Source organism: Rutidosis leptorrhynchoides, chromosome 5 (genome assembly GCF_046630445.1).
Source record: "Rutidosis leptorrhynchoides isolate AG116_Rl617_1_P2 chromosome 5, CSIRO_AGI_Rlap_v1, whole genome shotgun sequence".
Lineage (NCBI taxonomy): Eukaryota > Viridiplantae > Streptophyta > Magnoliopsida > Asterales > Asteraceae > Rutidosis > Rutidosis leptorrhynchoides.
The window spans coordinates 423,555,001-423,565,449 of record NC_092337.1 but is presented as its reverse complement, the minus strand read 5'-3'; positions in this window follow the sequence as shown (position 1 = coordinate 423,565,449).

Sequence of the window (10,449 nt, the reverse complement as noted above, 5' to 3'; positions counted from 1 at the left end):
TATATACACATGTATAATAAACAAATCAGACTAACTACATGATACCGATGATTCCAGTCTTCATTTTTCAAAAAAAAAAAAACTCACCATAAACTGCAACGGGCCCTATCTTCCTACTCATCACGAGTTAATTTTCACCGCTACTACCATTAAACTTAAAATAATTTTACGAACAAAACGAGATTAACTACGTCCGAAACAGATACCTTTTTAAAAACGCTAACCACACCGACATCTAAACGGGTCTTAATACATGTGTCGTTTCTCCGTATATACATACACAACACTACGTTAAATACGAACATGCAGGCCAAAAGTTCCCGCAGCATCGCGCGGGCTGCTCCGGACTAGTTGAAAATAAAGGTAAGGGTGTTAATTAGTAACTAGTCTATTAAATTCAATTCAAAAACCTTCTAAAAGTGGCAATTAGTTGCTATTTAGGAAGTCAACTCATGGTCTCACCTCTCATGTGTGAACACTCGGATACAATTCTTATTTTGATAAAATTCAAAAAGATTAAAGTCCGTCAATCGGCCAATATGATTAAACCTCCTGTTGTTTAGTTTAGTCCATGTACATAATTATATAAGACACTTTACCCCCTTGCTTCACTTAATTAAGTAAAAGTCATTTTTAATATATACTATTCTTACCTTATCTAAAGAATAAAAAAGATAAAAAGTATGAATAGTGAACCTCTTAATTTTTATTAAATAACACACAACTTTTGATTTTCTACAAATAAATCACAAAAAAATTCACCTATTACAAATAAATCACATAATTTTTAATTTTTTTAATAACTATTCAATTTTTATTGCTACTATTATTATTCTCATTTATTACAAATCAATCACATGATTTTTCACTTTATTAGTGTTTAACTAATTCGCTTATTCAAAATCAAGCACATAAGTTTTTACTAAGTTTATTTTGTTTTAACTTTGTCACTTATTAAAAGACAAAATTATCAAATTCGTCCCCGTGTTTGTCCATTTTCTTTGTTTTAGTCCCTCTCCCTCAAATTAATTTTAAATAGTCCTTAAATGCCATTTGCATTTCCAATTTCGTCCCTTCTTGAAATATTCAATCCCAATTTAGTCCCTTGTGATAACTTCTGTAAACGTCCGTTAATTTTGATTCACATGCACTTCACGTGACTACAACTTGCAACGTTTCATATTCGTTATTCATATAGGCTAGATACTAAACATAAACGTAAAAATAAATAAAACGGCTGCAGTTCATCCTACTTTCTGGGAAATTCTAATGTCTGGTAATCATCCAATATCTACTAATCAAGGTATAATCGATGTTGATCTGCATAACCTAAATGGTAAGATTTCATTTTCTTTATATTCGATGTTCACTAAATGGTAACAGTTTAGGCATTTGGAAGTCTGAACATATACAATCAAATACAATATGGGTCTGCACATATACAAACAAATACAATCACATAGATGGAAGTCTGCAAGCTGTTAAAGCTACAATTTAAGACAAAATTACTCATTTTTATTAAATTGCAATAATCGTTGGAGTACATCAGTTCAACCTATTACATTACAATTGCACTACATTTTATTTGAAATACAAATAACAAAAAAGAATTAACCAACTAACGAAACACAGTTTCTTCCATTTTGAAACTTGATCATCTTTTTGTTGTAAAATAGCTTCAAATGAAGGATCCACCCATCCAATAATTTCACAATTTTTCCCTACATGTACCAAATCAGCAAACAACTCAATTATTCATAAATATCATGTTATGAACAATAAAAATTATTGAAGATACCTACCTGTCTACCACAACAATAAAACCGACGACCTGGATTCTTGGATGTGGTAGAAATTCGAATTACTGACATACTACCACAAACACAATAGACCTGCATTGGATTGAAGCTTCAATTTGGTGGTTTTTTGGTCGTATGTTAGTTAGGGTTTCACGATTTGGGTTTTTGGGGAAAACAATAACGACTTGTAATATAAAGAAGGTGGGATGGGAAGTAAGTGTCACGTGACAAGCATGTGCTTAACTTAACGGACCTTCTAACAGACGTTAGCAAGAGGGACGAGATTGGGAATCCAAAAACCAATTAAGGACGAAAATGGCTGTTTTTGGGTGAGAGGGACGAAAAATTAGAAAAGGGATCAACACAGAGACGATTTTAGCAATTTTGTCCTTATTAAAAATTAACTACATAATTTTTTCACTATCTAATAACTACTCCTATTTATTATTATTATTATTTATATTATTTTTCTTACCTTACCTAAAGAATAAAAACGATAAACAGTACGAATAGTGAACCTATTAATTTTTACAAAATAACACACAACTTTTTATTTTTTACAAACTAATCACAAAACTTTTCACTTATTACAAATCAACCACATAATTTTTTCATTTTTTAATAACTATTTAATTTTTACTGCTACTATTATTATTTTTACTTATTACAAATCAATCACATAATTCTTCGCCTTATTATTGTTTAACTTATTAACTTCTTGAAAATCAACCACAAAATTTTTCAGTTTATAACTTTTAAAAATTTTCACTTATTAAAAATCAACCAAATGACTTTTCACTATCTAATAAAAACTTATATTTATTATTATTATTATTATTATTATTATTATTATTATTATTATTATTATTATTATTATTATTATTATTATTTTACCTTGTCTAAAGAATAAAAAAGATAAAAAGTATGAGTAGTGAACCTCTTAGTATTTACAAAATAACACACAACATTTCATTTTATACAAGTTAATCACAAAACTTTTCACTTATTAAAAATCAATCACATAATTTTTTTCTTTTTAATAATTATTCAATTTTTATTGCTACAATTTTTATTTTCACTTATTACAAATCAATCACATAATTTATTACTTTATTATTGTTTAACTTATTCACTTATTGAAAAATCAAACACATAATTTTTCAGATTACTATCTTTAAATTTTGTACTTATTAAAAATCAACCACATAACTTTTCATTATCTAATAACTACTCATATTTATTAATATTAAAATTATTATTGTTATTATTGTTATTATTATTATTATTATTATTATTATTATTATTATTATTATTATTATTATTATTATTATCATTATTATTATTATTATTATTATTATTAATATTTTCTTACCTTATCTGAAGAATAAAACCACTGTTGCAAAATTTGGGTCAAAGTTGAAAAAAATCGGGTCAAAGTCGATCAAAATTCAGAAAAGTCAGAAAGTCAGTAAAATCGATCAAATTTGTTGTATTTTAGTTTGAATTTGTTGTATTATTTTAACGGTAATAGCGATTTATGGGTAAAAATTAATCAATTAACGTTTTTGACTTTAAAATTTGTATACATATATACATTTATTATAAAATTGATAAAAAGTATGAATAGTGAACCTCTTAATTTTTACAAAATAACACACAACTTTTCATTTTAAAAATTAATCACAAAATTTTTCATTTATTACAAATCAACCATATAACTTTTTACTTTTTAATAACTATTCAATTTTTATTGCTACTATTATTATTTTCACTTATTACAAATCAATCACATAATTTTTTACTTTATTATTATTTAACTTATTCATTTATCGAAAATCAACTACATAATTTTTCAGTATATCATTTTACAACTATTTCACTTACTAAAAATCAACCACATAATTTTTAACTATCTAATAACTACTCATATTTATTATTATTATTATTATTATTATTATTATTATTATTATTATTATTATTATTATATAATTCTTTCTATGACAAAAGGCTTGCGGATTGGAAGACTAAAGCTATCTCATTTGGTGGGAGGCTCACTCTTATAAAATCGCTTCTAAGCTCTCTTCCTTTTTATTACTTTTCACTTTTCAAAGCTCCCTCCTATGTAAGGACGACAATGAATTTTTCGTTCATGGATATTCATCTGATCTGATACATTTATAATGAATATAAATGATGTAAATGAACGAATAATGGATATGGATGATCAAAATATTTCGTGAATCGGATATGAATGACAGTTGATCATCAATGGATATATCCATTACCACGCGGAATATATATATATATATATATATATATATATATATATATATATATATATATATATGTACTAGATTTTTTGAGCCCGTGCGATGCACGGTGGATATAATATAGCTGATTATAAAAGATTTTTTATTAAATTAGTATCAACATATGATATAATTTTTATTTTTTAATCACCAAATAAATTTATTTTAATTTGTGTAACAAATATTTTTTGTAAATTGTTCGATTATTCTATGATTAATGATTATAGCTACTTCATTAATTGAAGCAACAATTGGTAGTTATTTTTAAAAATGTTGATGCAAACATTTAGAAGTTATGATATGTAATTAATACTTGATGGATCTCATAAAAATGAAACATAGTTCTAATTTTTAACAAAAATAACATTAAACATACATTATAGTTAATAGACCAAGTCATCACTTAGTAACATAATTGGTACACCAACTTTCAGCCTTAGATTGTGCTTTGGTAATCCACCAACTTCAATACGTATAATATTAATAACATAACATTAAAACATATATTATGTTTCATATATCTGATACGAATCAAACATATTTAAAAAATAGATTATACTTGATGGATCTCATAATAATGAAACATACTTTAAATATAAAAAAAAAAATAACATTAAACATACATTATAGTTGATTGATATCATACAAAAAAAAAAATTTATTTAAAACATATTCTAAACTTAAGTCTATAAGTGTTGCAAGACTTCTTTGTATAAAATATTTCTTTGAGCCCGTGCGTTGCACGGATGTGTAAAACACCGTGCAATAAAGGGAATTTACAGTTCATATTGGTATGTAAATAGCGAATCTAAAAATAATAAAAGTATAAGAATTATTTAAGAAACCGTGTGTTGATAAAATTTAAAAATTTTTTGAGTTAAAAGCGGTGGTCATTGAATTGATAAACTGTTAAGACTAAAGACTTTGGTATCTAATGATGACATATAAACTGTTGATGAAGCATGACACATCACTTCACTATAAATATGAATCAACAACAACAAATACATAAAGAAAGTATGCATATAATACAACATACTGCTGATTATTTATATTCATATAAAGTCGAAGTGGCAATAAGACTTTGTCTTCAATGCTATTATTTATAAGTAGAGACCAATAAGTATCAGTATCATATGCTACATGTTGTATGTAAAAACAGATTAAGAATGTGCATATGAATATCTTCATATAAACTCATATTGATATATAAACTTTGTATTCAATAATAACTGATTAATAATTGGTACCGTAAAGCATGAAACCACACAATAAATATTAAATATCAAGTATAAAAATCATAGCCACAAATACATAAATAAATCAAGGGATGATGCTACATAAGAAACATATAACTTTTAACTTTTATAAATGAATCCGAACCCGAAATACTTTGGACACCATTAGGCAAACTTCGAGAAGCAAAACGGATGGCAATACCACTACTTTTCATCACAATTTTTTTTTTTTTTTGTTGCTTTTTTCTATTAGTCATTATACCACTTAACATTATCGCGTTGGTTGTAAAATGATATCGGAATCTTAAAAAAGAGAACACAATTAACCACCGTCTAAAAACACATAAAAGTTCATAAAACCCATAATCACTAATCATAAACAACAAAACACATGACAACCACCAATGCACAATAAGCTTAAGACAAAAATGCAACAGCAGATTTAAAAATAAAAAAATAAAACTACAAATCGGGAGGAAAATGAAGATGGTATATAACTTGAACAACCACCTATTTATTGTTAAACGATTTCCCGCAGGAATGCACAGGCTTAATTTGGTTTCAAATTACCACCCTCAAGCTATTTTGACTGATTTTCAAAATAATCCTGAATATTGACCGATTTTACGATTAATCCCGAGTTTTGGCCGAGTTTAACCGAGTACTCGTCGAGTAATCCCCAAGTTGCAAAAACTGAGTACTTTACAGACAGATGATACAAAAAGTATGACAGTGCCCAAAGATAAATCATCATGTGATCAAGAAGATACAAATCTGGATAGAATGAATTAGCTTTTCACTCAACTGTCACCCAATTGCTCATATCAGAAATCCTTATGCCTTCACAAACTTTAATAAAAATCCAAACATATTTGATTGAGCTAATATTAAATCGAACGAATCAAGACTAACCTTCATTAGAATCATGAGAACCGAATATGTGATTATCGGGTTGAGAAGCATTCACACTTGCAGTTGCAGTTGATGAAGTATCTGAAGGATAATGGCTTATTTACCAAGTTTAAGAAGTCGTCTGAATCCTTTTGGTTGGGGCTTTTCAATGATTTCAGGGATCTTTTCGAGCTTCATGTTGTTAAATTCAGAAACAAATACTTTTTCGGTTCCTGACGCTATCACAAAATTCGATGGAGGTGCTTTGGCATATTCTGAATTTCTTGTTGATGGGTCTTCGAAAGATGAAGCGCGTGCATAAGGAGCTTGGTAGCCTGAACTTGTACCTGGATTTTCACCCAATTCCTTCACCGAAGTTTTTGTCACCTGACCAATGTGACAAAATAAGATGTTACAGACATGGTACTAAGGTGAAAAAACCTACCCAATAAAGCCATAGCCATTAATAATTTAATATGACATAAATAAAAGATGAGAGAAGACATGCAGGTTAGACAAAAGACAACTTACTTTCTTCCGCAACCGACTTTTTCTTGCAGCTTCACGATTTTGAGCAAGCCTACAAAGTGTCTGAAGATTGATTACAGCTCAACAAAAATCAGTGGACATGCGGTCAGATTCATTGATGATTTTTTTGCCATCTAAACCATCAATTCCTTATCTGAGAGTTGATGGTTTGAGATTAGTCGAGCCCTAAAACTGACGACTAAACTATCAATTCCTTATCTGTTCATGGCGAAGATGGTAGTCATCTGAGAATTGAAGAGATAGGGAGAGAGATGAACGGTTTGAGATTAGGGTTTCAATTGGGACGAAGGTTTTACGCTCCTGTGTTAATAAGGGTTGTGAGGCAATGCTCACCTGGTACTTGCTGTCCAGACCCATTTGTCTGACCCCACCATTCTCAATTCAACCTGGTTAATTACATCACAAATATCCCTGCAATCACCTTAAACCCGCCCATTTAAGTCTCTGATCCAGTCCCATTTGTGAACAAATATTATATGCATAAACAATAAGAAATTGAGCATGTTAACATGGGTTTTCATGCTACAAGTATCATTATTCAGAAAAACTACACATACAGAATATAGAAACAGTAAATGGGTCCAAGTAACAACTAAAACCTATGTAAAATGTTACTCATAAACTTAATGGACACATACAATAGGCAAAACACTAATTACTTCATGTAAAATACGATTATATATTTAACCTAACCTGTAATTGTGGCATGAACAAAAGATCTGTTTTTGAGTTTGATTGAGACAGTTTATGTTCAACTTCATCAAAACTGTATGTCAAGTACGTCTGTGTAGCAGCAATCTCTCATGCTCCAAAACTATATACCATTCCAATTTGTTGCACAACAAAAAATATACAAATATATGTAGCTGTTTGACGAAACAAAAAGGAAGTTTTGGACTTAAGTTTAATCCCAAGTTCAAGTATCATCAAACATCAGTAGCATAACAACAGAGAGCAATAACAACCTAAATTAAAACCCAAAAACAATGATAACCTGATAGCAAACCAAATAACAATCAAAAGATAATCCATTAAAAACTAAATAGCCACTTACCGGACGAACACCAACAACAGGAGAACAACAATCAATTCCTAGAGTGAAACTGCAAGAAAAATAGTAGCGATAAAAGAAGGGATGATTAGTATCATCCTAGATGTAAGTAGTATTATGTAACCACTGCAATTAATTAAGATAAAGAAAATTAAGATAAAGAAGGGATGATCATTAGTTGAATTTCATACCATTGAGTTATACACTGATAAATATACATAGTTCACTACTCATTCTTGATAAAGAACAGTTTTTTTATTCAAAGAAAACAATGAGTTCATAATTAAATGTTATAAAAATCAACACCTGACTTAAATGGTATTCTTTAGTGCGAATCGCATGATAACAGTTTCTTTGAATACATGTATCCTATAGATCTTGAGGCCTGAAATCCAACACAAGTTATAGAGCCTTAAGAAAAACACCCATAGTTGACTTTTGATAGTCAAACAAAAATCTTCGAGAACCATTTTGATTATTGTAAAATAAAAAATCAGTATTAAACCATTTCTTACTTGTATAATATCTTTTGATTATTGAAAAATAACGAATCAATAGAACCCTCTACATGAAGTCTCTTGAAACAGATGATCAAATTGCAATGACCTGCAAATATTTAACTCTTGAAACAACAAATAAGTTAAATTAAAATTAGTGATGAATTAGGGTTAGCGGTTTCAAACAGGACGCGTGGTGAGCGGCGGTGAATGATCGCCGGCTTCGGATTCCTTGAGGATTGAAGAAATCGATTCAAAGTCGTGAGAGCTGAAAAACATGATTGAGGGACGCGTGTTACGGTGTCACTAATTCAACCACAACACAAGATTTTAACATGTAAACTATGAAACAGAAGAAAAACTACCGGCGTTCAAGGAGGGAAAATACACTATATCATAAATTGTTACAATGATATAGACGACTCTCTTAAGCCAACTACACTCTCTAAAATATTTAACTAATACAACTCTCAAACAAGGATAAGAAAGAAAGAAATAATCAAATACAAAGTGTATTGATTGGTAAAGAAATAATCAAATACTTAAAGTGTATTGATTGGTGCAAATTGAAATGAAGACTTAGCCCTCCTTTTATAACCAAGTCACCTACCTTCAACTTTCTCCTCCCACCTATGTGGGATAACATCATTCACAAAGTAACCATATCAATTTTTTCTATCAAAAAATAAAACCAACAAATCTCCACCTTTTTGATAGAATAATATAACCATACTTCAACATTATAAGGATAACCGATATAGATGCTTCCTCGACGACAACTTCAAGATCTTCATCTTCACGCCGATGACATTATCTCCCAAAAGATAAAACTTGCATCTTCATCGAACATTGTCTAAACCGACAATCATCGTCATCACAGACAATCATAACTCTTAACAAGAATTATCATACTCCACCATTAAGAGTATAGCACTTAGAATATCACATTCCAAGCATTTCACCTCGGCGCATGTTGTTGAACAACCAGCTGAAACTTTATGGTGCAACTTCCCTGTTTGGCTTTCCCGAAAGTCCCATCAGCTACAACATCAGTTTCCACCACACAACCTGCATCAACCTTTCCACGGTGGCGCGGACACACCATGAGGATGAGGTGACTTCAGAGGAATTCGTCACTCTCCGTAACAACGGAGACATCATTAGCGCCTTTGGATCCATTTGCCGAATTAGCTCCACCTGGACAATTAACCCTTACATGCCCAGTTTTCCCGCACTTCCAGCATACCAGATTCTTTCCGGAGTTTCTCTTCCGCCTATCCGAACACAACAGTACCGTACTTTCTGATGACGAGACCCCGTTTCCTTCCAGTCTTTTCTCCTCGGATAGGAGCTTGCTAGTAACGTCTTCAAACTTCAGAGTTTCTTTCCCATACATCAAAATATGTTTCATGTGTTCATAAGACGATGACAAAGATAATATCAACCTCAAAGCTTTATCTTCATCATCCACTTTAACTCCAATAGCTTCAAGTTCTGAAACAATACCATTAAGAATACTTAGATGATTTGAAATCTTTGAACCCCCATCCATACGCAGAGTATGAAATTGTTCTTTAAGACACAACCAATTTGAGATGCCCTTGCCCTGGTACAACTGCTCTAGTTTAACCCAAAGCTCATTTGCCGTTGATAACCCGTGCACATTTGCAAGCACGTTCTTTGCAAGACACAAACGAATCGCACTTGCCGCCCTCAAATCCATATCATCCCATTCTTCTTCATCGAACTTCTTGCTAGAATCACTGCCGGGAACAAGGGTGAGTTTAGCCTTCAAAGCCCTGTGTAAACCAGACTAAATCAACACATCCTTGACTTGAACCTGCCATAAGCCAAAATTGATCCTCCCATCAAATTCCTCAACATCAAACCTCATTGGACTGAACTTCGACATCGCATCCGTATCCTATAAACAACACTTTCTCTGATTTTGCTCACGTATCGAATAGCCAAAAGATGTAGCAGGTAGCCAGGACCCTTTAAATCGAAAATCCACAACTCGCCACTAACAAATCCAACTATTACTACGAATCAGAAAAAATATTGTCTAACCAGATACCCTATACGATCAATAGAACTCGTTTCTGATGTGGACGA